We start from the raw sequence: 13,253 nt of genomic DNA, 5'->3' as shown, positions 1-13,253 counted from the left end.
AGACGTGATCCTCTAGAAGTGAGGAGAGAAGTGATTTTCTCTTTCTAAGGTCTAAGATGGCACAAGCTTTTGTGTGGAAGTCAATCTTAAGGTTGAGGCCCAAGGCAATCTAATGAACTCTCCTTATCTATGGCTCAAGGTGGTTCCATGGACCATAAGTTAAGAATATAGTTTAAAAAGCTACTTTTCTTAAAATAGACATGGTGAATTAATTTTTAAAATATCTCGCGACAGAAAGCCAATCTCTAAAAACGGCCATGTGGGTTATCGAAAATGGTGAGATCTGCAACTTTTGTGTTAGACGTTTTTCCATTCGAGCAACGCATAGAGAGATATTCCAAAATTGGTGGTGCAGTCTAGGTCCTGAAATAGCCACATCTTGCATGAAGATCAACCATTCCAATCCTGGCACTCAAGTCTCTCACCAAGAAGAGAAGCACTTAGAGCCTATAAAAGGATAGGCTCTCCTTGGGTGTGGAAGAGATCAAGGAAGCATCACTTTGCATGCATCTAAGAGGAGAAGAGAAGGAGCAAGTACTGCGGAATCTCTATTGAAATCAAGTTTCAAGAGAACAAGAGAAGGTGCAAGTGATGCGGAAGCTCTATCCCAAGGATATATGATATCTTGGATAAGTTGCAAGGGGCTAGTATCTTTAGTTGCATTGATCTCAAGAGCGACTATCACCAGATATGGATAGCACCTAAAGATTTTCATAAGACAGCTTTTTGTACAACATTTGGACTATATGAGTTCTTAGTCATGCCATTTGGTCTAACTAATGCACCTGCCACATTCAATCGAATGATGGAGAGAATTTTCAGACCTCACTCAAAGTTCACAAGTGTCTTCTTTGATGACATTCTAATATTTTCACGGTTTGAAGAATAGCATAGAAAACATCTATCTATTGTTTTTCAAGAGCTTTGTAAGTATAGACTACAGGTCAATGCTAAGAAGAGTGAATTTTTCCTTTCGGAAATTCATTGCTTAGGCTATATTGTTTCTCACAATCTGGTTAGAATGGATCTTGAGAATATTCGAGCCATTGTTGAATGGCCTACACCTACTTGTGTACATGAAGTTAGAAATTTATTGGGCCTATGTTCATACTACAGGCTGTTCATACGAGGTTTTGCATATGTTGCATCTTCTCTACATGATCTTACTAAGAAGCAAATGCCTTTTTGCTAGGGATCAAGGCATCTACAAGCCTTTGAAAGAATTAAGTTTCTTGTGACTCAAGAATCATCTTTCATAGTTCAGGATCTTCAAAAACCTTTTTAAGTTCACTAGGATGCTTCAAGGGATTGCATGGGAGTTGTGCTTAACCAAGAGAATTGTGGAGTAGCATTTGAGAGCCAATGCCTCAAGGATCATGAGCTACATGCTCTAGTATATGCGAAAGAACTTATGGCAGTGGTGCATGCTCTTCAAGTATGAAAACACTATTTACTTGGTGCATATTTTGTTATTAAAATAGATCAACAAAGTCTAAGATACTTCATCACTCAGAAGAAGCTCTCAGAGAAACAAATGCATTGGGAAAATTTATTATCCATGTTTCACTTTCAAATCCTTCACACATCTAGAACTAAGAATGTGGTAGCACATGCTCTATCATGGCAACCTCGAGTAAATGCAATCACAATTATTTACCATAACAAGTTCATGGATTTACCCAAAATGCATGCAATTGATTTCGACTTCTCAACCATATGGGATCAACCTAACTCAGGTCAGTCGATTACACCTTACTCGATTCAAGATGGTTATCTGTATCATCATCAAGAAATTTGTGTATTATTACCATTGCAACACAAGGTAATAGATGAAGCACATGCATCTCTATATGTTGGACATACGGGTATTCTACCCACTACTCAAGCATTGGAAAGATATTTCTTTTGGCCCACTCTTAGAGCTGACATTGAAAGATATGTCCACGAGTGCAAGATATGCCAAAAAGTAAAGCATGATAGGCATAAACCACTTGGTCTACTGAAGCTGTTACCTATTTCCAATGAGCCCTGGGAAAGTATAGCCATGGACTTTATCATGGAGCTTCCTCTCACACAAGCAGGAAATGATGCAATCTAGACTATTATTGATAGATTCAGTAAGCAAGCACACGTTATACCTATGTGAAACATAATCAAAGCCGATCATATGGCTAAGCTATTCATTGCTCATATTTTCAAGCATCATGGCATGCCTAAGTCCATTATAAGTTATCAAGATCCTTGCATGACCAGCCTCTTTTGGCATGCTCTCTTCAAGTGTAACGTGTCCCCTAGTATCATCCAGGACACGTCTTAGCAGTCCATCAGAAAGGATGTCTAGAAAACTCCGCCTGACACTCCCATGGAATGTTACGGGTTTTGTGATCTAGGTCTTTCCGCGTCTGCTATGTAGCATAAGTATCCTGGCCGTTCCCACTTAGGATCGACCGAAATTAAGGTTTTCTTGATTGGTCATTAGCTAACAGTAACTAGCGTCGGACCCGAGCGAACTACTTTACGCAGAAATGCCAGGTCCGAAGCGGATTCACGCTGCACTTGGTTCAAGGAGAATGGGAAACGATAGGGATGCAAAGCTCAACCTCTCTGCCATAAGGCATAGTCCCATTCCATTCCCCTAAAACAGCGTAAATCGGGTAAGACGTAACTCTAGGTCATCGTTCTCGTTATTCGTTTTGATGATGATGATCATCCCGCTATTCTTCGAGATTTTTGAGAAAAGTTCCCGGCTAACCGAGACCACCCAACCGTAAGACGGACCCACGGCCCATCCTCCGCACTTTCCTCAGTTTGTTTTAGTTATGTAATTATCTAACACATTAATTTGACATATAACAATCAGCTTCTTTAATTAATCCTGTTAAGCACTGGTTCCTTCACGTAATCTTATCACGTGACATAGAAAAACAATATCAAGCAAGTTCTTTTTTTTACATTTCATCATTTTATCTTTGAAATACAAGGAGTTCGGCCCGTAGGCTTGTCCATAATCCGCCCGAAGGCTATCCAGTAATCCCCAGGGATCACTATTCCAAGCTTCCGCCGGTAAACTAGTATGCGGGCCTCGAGATCCAATCCCGAGTCACATTAGCCTCTTGTGCAGGACCCGGAAGGCGAGGGATTTACGGCCAGAGCCCCCCCTGGCACCCAAGCGTCCTCCTACTCCAAGTAGAGCTCAACGGAGACACCTCTCACGGCGCAGGTTCGGTCCACGTTCCCGGTGCGGTGAACAACCCCCTTGGTTAGGGTTAGGCAGGTAGTCGGGGGTAACTTAAACTGCCTCTTCCTTCAGGCCTTTAACCTGAAGTATAGGTACTCATTTAATTTGTAATTCATAATTCAAATAGAGACCTAAAATCTCTAGCAAGCAAAAACATTTCTATTAATCAACCGTGTTGTTTGGCAAACTGCTAAGGAAGTGTTTTTTCCTTTTGAGTGTATCAGCACTCGTTCCCAAGGTGTCTTGTAAATTGGCAAGATCCTTTACATTCCGGTGTAGGGCATACCTTATTAACCCAACTTGGTCAACCCTAAAGTTCCTTAGATATGCTAGTTTCCGGTTTACAACTTTCCCTATTTAGAAGGATATCCAAAAATACGTCCTTTTGCAAGATAACCTGCATAGGTATCTGCCATCCTTATTGAGGGTTTTTACCCTTTCTCCTTGTGAATCAATCACAAGACTAAATGATTTCGTACTTGCTGCGCAAGTCCTGCGATGGAATAATCTGTTTTAGATCCTTTAAGACGTATGTCGGGCCTAGGGTTTCTTGTTTTTTTAAGAACCTTATGACAAACCCTAGTTCTTTATCTTTACGAATTTATTGACCCTACAGTAAGAAAAGTAGTCAAGTGCTTAGGGTATGAATATTTCTATGTTTAGATTGGTTTAGTTATCTTTTGGAAGGTAATATTAATCGTCTTGTCACGGTTTTGCTATCCTTGTGACAATTTACTTTTCAGTGAATACAGTTCAATTTAAACTTTCTTTTTCCTTACAGATGAACTCGTGCCAAATAACAAACATTTTCCTTGCTAAGATGTGCAATTAGCAATGACAACTTCCTAGTAATTTGAGCAACAAAAGAAACCTTTCATGAATTTAATCATTTACAATGATTTGTTGCAAAAGGTATAAGACTAATGGTGCAAGATATAATTTCTATACCTTTAGGTTTTTAACTAAAATAAACTACTATAGTAAATGGATAATCTTGCTCGTAATTTATAATGCTTGATGCAATTCGAAGGAAACTAAGTTCTATACATTATCATCCATTCAAATAAACTAAACTCCTTCATTACAAATAACTCGGACAAATATATCCTATCCCTAACAATTTCTCTTTGCATGATCGACTTAAAACCGAATTAAAGCCAAGAAGAAAAACCTGGTTTTGGGGTGAGATATCCACATGGATACCGGGAGATTATCCTCCCGCAGCTACGCCTTGGACTTTCTTAGGAGGCATCGCAAATGTGGTCCGTCGAACGTGGAAGCAGCTTTACAACTCCTCCTTAGAATTCCACCGTTGCTCCCTTGCACCGTTCATCAAAAGTAGTTTTTGGAAGGCTCCCTCCTTGAATTCGGAAATTCGAAAGGGTGTTTTAGAAACTTTTACAACTAAGACCCATTGAAGCCATGGGGAAGGCTTAATGGCCTTTGTAAGCTCGCACGAACGGGAATAACAAGGTGTGAAAAAGACACAAGGTGTAGGAGAGCTTTTAAGGGAAAATAATAACCGTAAAGGTTATAAGTAAGGGTCTAAGGACCCTTAGGCAATTTAGGAGAAAAGGGGCTTATGAGGGTTTACACACGTAGGGGGGGAAATGATTCCGAGGCCAATGAGGAAGGCTAACGGAAAATTTTAAAAAAACACGGGGGTTCGGTTCCAACTATGGGAAGGGGTATATAATGCTTTAAACACGGGGGGTAATAAAAAGGGTTTTGTAAGGCACATGAAGGGGGTGAAAGGGTTTTTGAAGCCCGTAAGAAAGGGCTTAAAGGTTAAATCACAGGGGGGGTGATCCCGAAGCCAAGGGATAGGGCTTTTAGGGATTATACATGGGAAAAAAATGTAATGAGACCCTTAAGTCCTTCCTGCTCTTGAGGGGAGTGACTCCAACGTGAAGAGAAAGGGGTTTTAGCATGAGGGTGAAAGGGAACTTAAGGGGTTTTTAAAACCCAGCAGAGGGAGGGGGGGGTTCTAATACCCATGGAAAAGGGGATTTTTGACATGGGGGGGGGGGGGGGGGGGGGGGGGGGTGTTGGTTCCCAAAGCCAAGGAAGGGGCTTAAGGGGGAAAGGGGTTTAAGAGGCCCCTTAGAAGCTTCTAAGGCTTCTACGCCACGTGGGGGGGAGGGAGGAAGGAAACGATGCCGATCGACAGCGTTCTGATGGTCGGAGGCGCAGTCGTGACGGCAGAGGGCATCGACGGCCTGGTATACAGCGGCAGCAATGGCAACTTCCCTCCCTCGCGAGTTGAACAGAGAGATTCTCTCTCTCCTCGTAGATCAGCCGGCGACAACACTCTCTCCTCACAGCAACAACAGGCGATAGCACCCCCTTCAGCCTGCGCCTCCTTGGTTATAAATAGGGGAGGGGAGGGGGATCCTCCCTCCCCTGCGTGGCATCATGCATGCCTTCTTCCTCACTCCAAGCTCCACCAAGGAGCTTAATCACTCCTATTCCCCTCCCCCTCCAGCTCGTCAGTCGGCTGGGGGGATAAGGGGAATTTTAAAAAAAATTATTATCCTTATTTCCTACAAGAGGTAGTCCACGCGAAGAAAATATTTTTTTAGAACGTTACATCAAAAACCTTAGGACTCGGTTAAATTTTTCATCCTCATATCATCCTCAAACAGATGGTTAGAGTGAAAGTGCTAATTCTACTATTCTGGATCTTTTGAAATCCTATGTCTCTGATAATCAAAGAGAATGGGAAAAGTATTTGCCTTTAGTAGAGTTTGCATACAATAACACAATGCACTCTAGTACTGGTAAGGCACGCTTTGAGATCATCTATGGTAAGCCTCAATTATCACCCATTCTTCTTATGAAGGATAAGTTTTATGCACCATGTGAGTTTGTTAGAGACATTGATATAGCTTTCACTCAAGTAAAAGCTGTTATCCAAAGGACACAAGAGAAGCAGAAACGTGAAGATGATAAGCATCGTCGTAAGTTAGATCTCAAGTTGGGTAGTATGTTCTTCTTAAGTTTGAGAAGGCTCACTTGAAGAGGCAAAAATATCAAAAGGGTAAAGTGGTTAATCTTTCTAATCACTATTATGGCCCTTTCAAGATCACAGATAAGATAAACGATGTGACTTTTTGTTTGGATCTACCAAGTCATTGGAACAATCATAATGCTTTCCATATAAGTTTGCTACGTCCATATATTGGAGAACCTCCAATGGAACCAATCAAGGAAGATTTACTTGGCATAGAAGAAACATACGAATTCCTTCTGCCTGAAAACATTTTACACCATCAGGACAATAACCTAAGGTCAGGTAAGGTATTACAGAAGTATCTAGTTAAGTTTAAGAATTATCCCCTATTGGATGCTCACTTTATGACTGAGAGAGAACTACAATACTTTTTGGCTCTTCTTAAGGACTATGTATTTCCTCTACAATTGAGATCAGTTGTTTAGAAGCTAGAGGAATGTCACTAAATTGATTGGTAAGAATAGAGTTTCAAAAGCTGATTTTCTTAAAATAGACATGGTGAATCCATTTTTAAAATATCTTGTGATAGAAAGCCAATCTCTAAAAACAACCTTAAGGGTTATCGAAAATAGGGAGATCTACAACTTTCATGTTGAACGTTTTTCCATCCGTGCAATGCACGGAGAGATGTTCCAAAATTGGTACTGCAGAGTAGATCCTAGAACAGCCACATCTTGTATGAAGATCAACCTTTCCAATCTTGGCTCTCAAGTCTCTCTCCAATAAGAGAACCACTGGGAGCCTATAAAAGGGGAGGCTCTCCTTGGGTGTGGGAGAGGTCAAGGAAGCATCACTTTGCATGCATCCAAGAGGATAAGAGAAGGAGCAAGTACTGCGAAAGCTCTACTAAAATCACGTTCCAAGAGGAGAAGAGAAGGTGTAAGTGCTGCGAAAGCTCTATTGAAATCAAGCTCCAAGAGAAGATCCCTACAGATATTGTGTAGGAGAGAAGGTGCAAGTGTTGTGGAAGCTCTACTAAAATCAAGCTCTAAGAGAAGAGTCCTACACATATTGTTTAGAGGAGAAGGAGATACTCAAGAAGGATCAAAAGGTGCCAACTTCCAAGTTGTGCAAGTGTTAGCTAGTTGTATATCGTGTAAGGAACCGTGATCTTCTTCCCAAGATCTACAAGTTAAGAACTGGTTTATATGTAACATAGAAGCTTGCTCCTTATCAATAATATAACTGCACAAGAGGGGGCATGGCCCATCTTTGAGTCCCTAGTGTGTTGTCAATCTCTCTATCTCTCTCTCTTTCTCTCTACATCTTTCTTTTCTCTCATCTGTTCTCTCTCTGTGCTAGCATAATATTCACCATATATCTTTTAAGTATATAAGAAGGTCGAGCATGTATCTCACATCTTATAACATACTCTCGTGGAATTCTTGTATAATTTGTAACTGAGTAACTTTGTCGCAAATCACTCACAATGGAGAACCTTTCTTTCTCTTTGGATGCTTCCAAGGAAAGAAATTCTTTAGTGGCCATATGCTTTTCTCCTAATTTTCTTAAACTCTTCATCTAACCATCCATGGTTTCTTCTTAATGTATTTAAGCTCTATTCGATTTTCATACATTCTCTCTCATATGAATCTTCTAGAAACATCACCAATGTTGAAACCTAATATTTGTAGTGATTTTCATTAGTTGTCCATGATTTCTCTATGTATTGTGATACATACTTTCCTTAGTGTTGTACCTCGTTTTATAGCTCATGTTGTACTCATTATTTTCATGATTGTCCTTGCAATCTTTCTCTTATAGTTAATCTTCCTTAAGGTAGGTTAAGACTTCAATAGCTTCTTCAAATTTTTCATAGCTTTTATATGCATCCTTTCCCATTGAATTTTCATAGCTTTTATGTGCATCCTTTCCCATTGAATTTTTTTCCCTTTCTCAGAAACTAAAAAATGACATCTATAACATGTGCGAAGTGTGGTATTCAAATGAGATAGAACACACATAACCCTAAAAACATTTGCACCTCTCTCAAATAGAAGAACAAGTGTCTTGCATCATACCAACAGCATCAAACTTCACTAGAATTGGCCCTTTGGGATAAGGCCCACAATATGTCCCACAAATAACATTTCATCCATTTCAAAGATAGACTTTTGACCAAAAAGAGCAAGATGGACCTCTATGATTCTAGTCAAAATCTTATAAAAGTCACTAACTAGCAATAAGTTTCTTGCATCTGTGCTAATTGAACTCTTCATCTTTAGCTTATTCTACATATCCTTTAGTAGGACTATCATCCAAGAATGGCATAGCCAAATGAGTAATATAATCTTGTAATGCTTTCATTGCTAAAATACAAGTCTCCCAAGGAATAGATTTCTCTTCTAGCAAATGGCTCTACACATTCATCAACAATAGGACTTTCTCCCACATTCCTAATGGCCACCCTATTAAGTAGTTACATATCCTAAATGAGTCTCAAAGTCTCGTTTTTCTTAGCTATGGTGAACCATGTATTCAAGTAAGGAGCTAATGAAGGGTCTAAAATACCCATTTGAATCTTCATTCAATAATTCCATGAGCTTGGGAAAATAAGCTGTTGGCATTGGTATCATTTTCAACTTTCATTTTATATACGGAATAGTAAAGATGACCATAGGGTTCACAACTCTTGGATCTACATAGCCAATTTTAAATGGCTAAAACCAAAAAATTTTCCATGCCTAGATATCCTCTTCAACGCATTTCCTCTATACATGCAAGATAAACTCATTACAACCAAGCTTCAACTCTTTAAGTGAATTCATAGTAAAATTGTGTGATTGATATTCTTTGGATCCCTTAAGCTGGCTGACGAGACATCAAATAATATATTTCTTCACTAGTAGGTGGTAGTGGCATTATAACTAGTTTTACTTTCTTGTCCATATTAATACTTTTTTTCAACTTTGACTTTAATCTCTTCATTCAACCATAATTCGTCCTACTCAACAAAATCCTTTATTGCTTGATACAACATGTGGCATGTTGATCTAGCTCCTTGATCTTTTAGCACCTCTCATGTCCATTTGGCAATGTGGACCCAACAACATACCTACTATCTATGTCTATGATGCACATCCTTATCATTTGGCTTCCCCACCCCACCCTATAGCAGACTTGCAAATTTCCTTGTGAGTGTTGAAGGTCTTAGTAGGGCTCACCTACTTACAAGGCACTCTCCATCTATCATCACCTAGTTTCTACCCCACATGCACATATTGCCAAGTCAATATTTCATGTCCAGCCTATCCACTAGTCCCACACATGGTCCATTGTCTCTCTATTCACTAGCAATCACATCAAACTTATCCATAGCATCCGCTATTTCCCCTTCATCAATGTTAATTCCAACCATAAGAATGCATGAGCCACCTTTGCAATATGCTTGTTCTTCAACTCAACAACTCAATTTTATTACGAGATATGTATGTATGTAAATTGATTTGGAATACCATTTTTCTAGAAAATTTTAAACATGGATTTGAGGATTATTATTCCCCTTGATTTGACCTTAGATATTTTGTTTGCAACTCTATCGCCTTCTTAGGAAAAGCTTTAGAGCATTTAAAATGAGTGAACAACTCACTCCTATGATGCATAAAATAAGCCCACACTTTTTGAGTATGACCATTAATAAGAGTGACATTCTACTTTGGATCAATGCAAGTCTTCATAGGAAGCCATGCATTAGAATGCATTAACTCAAGAGGCTTCTCTTAAACATTCTTTGCATGTGGAAATGTATGTCTTGACTACTTCCGAAATTGACATGCTGATGAGTATACATCATGCATTCCATCAACTCTAAACTTTGGCAAGCCATCCATAATTTACTTTGAGTGCAAATTTTTGAGACGCTTCATAGTTATATGAACAATCTACTAATGCCAAATTTCAATGTCAAGCATGACACCTAAACATTGTGCAAACATACTAGCATTCTTTTTATGTAGATATCATCCAGGGTAAACAAAAATATATCAATATACATACCCTTTGCAATCAATCATGTAACCATTTCAAGGGTCCTCTGCATAGCAACCATCAATTGTAAAGCAAACTTCAAATCCCTATTGGAACATCTCATCAATAGAAACCATGTTCTTAATTATGTTTGTTACATGCAGCACATCACGAAGTTTTTTAAAAATCATCCTAAATAGTTGAATGAGCATTGTGAATATGTGTAATGGGGCGAGTTCTATCATCCCCTATCTCAACATAATTTGGGGACTCTAGCATGCATGTCATTATAAACCACTCTTCATGAAATTTCATGTGCTTAGAGACATTTGATTCACGTACCACATATCATTCTTAGATGAACCATAGTAGTCATAGTATTCATCAAATGATGCACAATAAAAAATTGTTCACTTTTGTCATCATTTTTTTGCTAGTAGAAGCATAGTTTTCTTCTTGCATGTTTTCATCTCTAATTTTAGCCTTCTTTTTGAAACATTTCTTGAAAATATAGCCTTTCTCATCACGATTCCATATACTCTTCTTGAAATATAGTCTATTAGAACCTATGGCTTGCTCTTTTTCACTCCCCCTTCATCGAGAATGTACTCTTCTATTTTTCCATGTGTCATAACCTTAACATGGTTACCTCATTGGCCTCAATGATGTCTTCTATCTCTACTAGTAGAGTAAAACACCTATCCAATTTTTTTCTTTTTTTCAAAAGGATATGACTCCAAGCCAAGATTCTTCAAGTCAAGGATAAACATAGAAACCAATTCTGTAAGATAGGGATATCATCCTTGCCAATTCACATATGACCTAAAGTGATAATACTATAACCTTCATTATTTAATTGGCTCTCTACATGCTATTTTGATTCCTTCATTTACCTTCAACTTATTGAAGGCAATTTTAGTCAATTTTTTTGAGCCAAAATAAATTTATAATTGAAACATATCCATGATGAGTTCATGTTTTGATACATATAATTGATAAGACCACACACATTTGACAACTTTGAAATGCATCTAGACATATGTGTGGCTTCTCCATTGATCATATACCTCCCTATATGTGTGGCTTCCCCTTCTAGACATATGTGTGGCTTCTCCATTGATCATATACCTCCCTATATGTGTGGCTTCCTAATTGATCATATAGCTCCTCATATGATTGTATCATCATTCTTCATCTTTGTAATTTTTGGCTTAGTTTTTCAAGTTAGCCACCAACCAACATAGTGTTTGCCACATGTGTTAACAAAAGATGCAAACTCAAAGTGGAAGCATACAAGTCAAAGAACCATAACTGATTCCAAAGGGCTTATTTTTTCTAAATTTCATTATATTGATCTAGGTATTATTATCTACAATGTAAAGGTATAATGTTTATTTAGATTGCATTATTATTGTGTAATATTATTTGGGAGCCACACTCACTCCCACTCAAATTGTAACATCTTTTTTAGGAAGACTCATAACAAATGTGAGGTTATGGGCACAAAACAACATCTATTCACTTTGGATTAGAAAAGGTCCAATTAACCTATGATGGACAAACCAAAGGCCTAAAAAGTGGTTTGAGATTGTCACTTCGATGAGTGTTTGAAATCATCAAAGAATAAGATTCCATTCCATGTCCCATTATTGAGTGTTTGTGCCAACATTGTTGGTTCTATAGCTTGGGTATTGGATGGAATCAATTGACCAAATGTGCTCCCATTCCTACCACGTGGAAGAATAGAAGGTTGTACACTCTAGACCATGATGGAATTGTGAGGAACTGATTTCGTGTTCTTACCTCTCACATACTTTGAAACTTGCAAGGTTAGATTAGGAAATTGAATTGGTGTGAGGATTAGCATAGGAAAATCAAACAAGAAAAAAACTTTAGAAAACTTAAGAAACTAATAAGCCTCTAATTTTCTTTAACATAGATTATAGTTGGAAGATTTAACAGTTTCTTCAATTGATTACTCGTGCTTCGTGTTTTTTTTTTAATTAACATTTTTTGTATAAGAAGGAATTGATGAAAGATTTCAGGGCACTAGAAACCCTAGATTCTCTCTTTCCAAAATCTAGAGTAACAACTCAAATGTAGTTAAACTCCTATCAAGTGAACTCAACTCTATACCAATTGCATCACTTAAGTACACACGTCTCCACTTGAAGAGGAAAAGAGAAATCATTTATCATAGGACACTCAAAGTCCATTAAGGTCTAGGCACACTTGATCACAAGGGGAACATTAAACACTCTCCAACACACTATGAGTGAACACTTGTGTGAGGCCTAATAACGCATTAGGTGTAGTGTCAATTATTTGCCTCCCAAATAGAGACAATGTGTATATACTCTAGTAGTACAAGAACTTTAATAAAGCATGGTTGATGGAGGGCGGCCTCTAATGCATGTACTTGGGTGATGATCATAAAATTGAGTAAGGCTAGATGCTGGAGAAAAGAAGAGCTAGAGTGAAGAAGTACTCTAGCCCTTAAGTTTTGGCTAATGTTCGCAACTTGAGAGCTACAAGTATCAGTAGTCTAACTTGCCTACAACCATTCACTCACATTTTATTTCTTTCCACATTTGAGTAGCTTGCAAGGACTTGATTCCATGTGAATTAAGTAATTCTTTGTGCATGCATGAGTTGCACTCAAAGTCATAGCATTAGAATAATTGCTCTTGATTCCTAACCTTAGACCAGGCACTCGATAGCAATGTGAGTTGTATTAAGTCATCACCTTAACCTTTGATTTCACTCAAATTTTCTCTCTCATTCCACTTGACTCTACCCTTGTCCATCTCTTGTGGACCTAGTTTCCACATCAACTATCTTGCCCATTGGTACCTTTTCAGCCATGACTACTGGCTAAGAGCACTAGTTTTCCATGTCAACCATCTTGCCCACTAGTAGCTTCTCAACCTTGACTAGCCACATTGACCATGTAACTCATAATCCAACATTACAACTCACCAACTTGATCAACACAACTTGCCTCATCACATCTTCTGACCCTCCCAACAACTAGTT

Source organism: Lygodium microphyllum, chromosome 26, assembly GCF_053477565.2.
Source record: "Lygodium microphyllum isolate KBCC chromosome 26, Lygodium_microphyllum_v1.1.10, whole genome shotgun sequence".
In the NCBI taxonomy this organism is placed as follows: Eukaryota; Viridiplantae; Streptophyta; class Polypodiopsida; order Schizaeales; family Lygodiaceae; genus Lygodium; species Lygodium microphyllum.
This window is presented reverse-complemented; position numbering follows the sequence as displayed.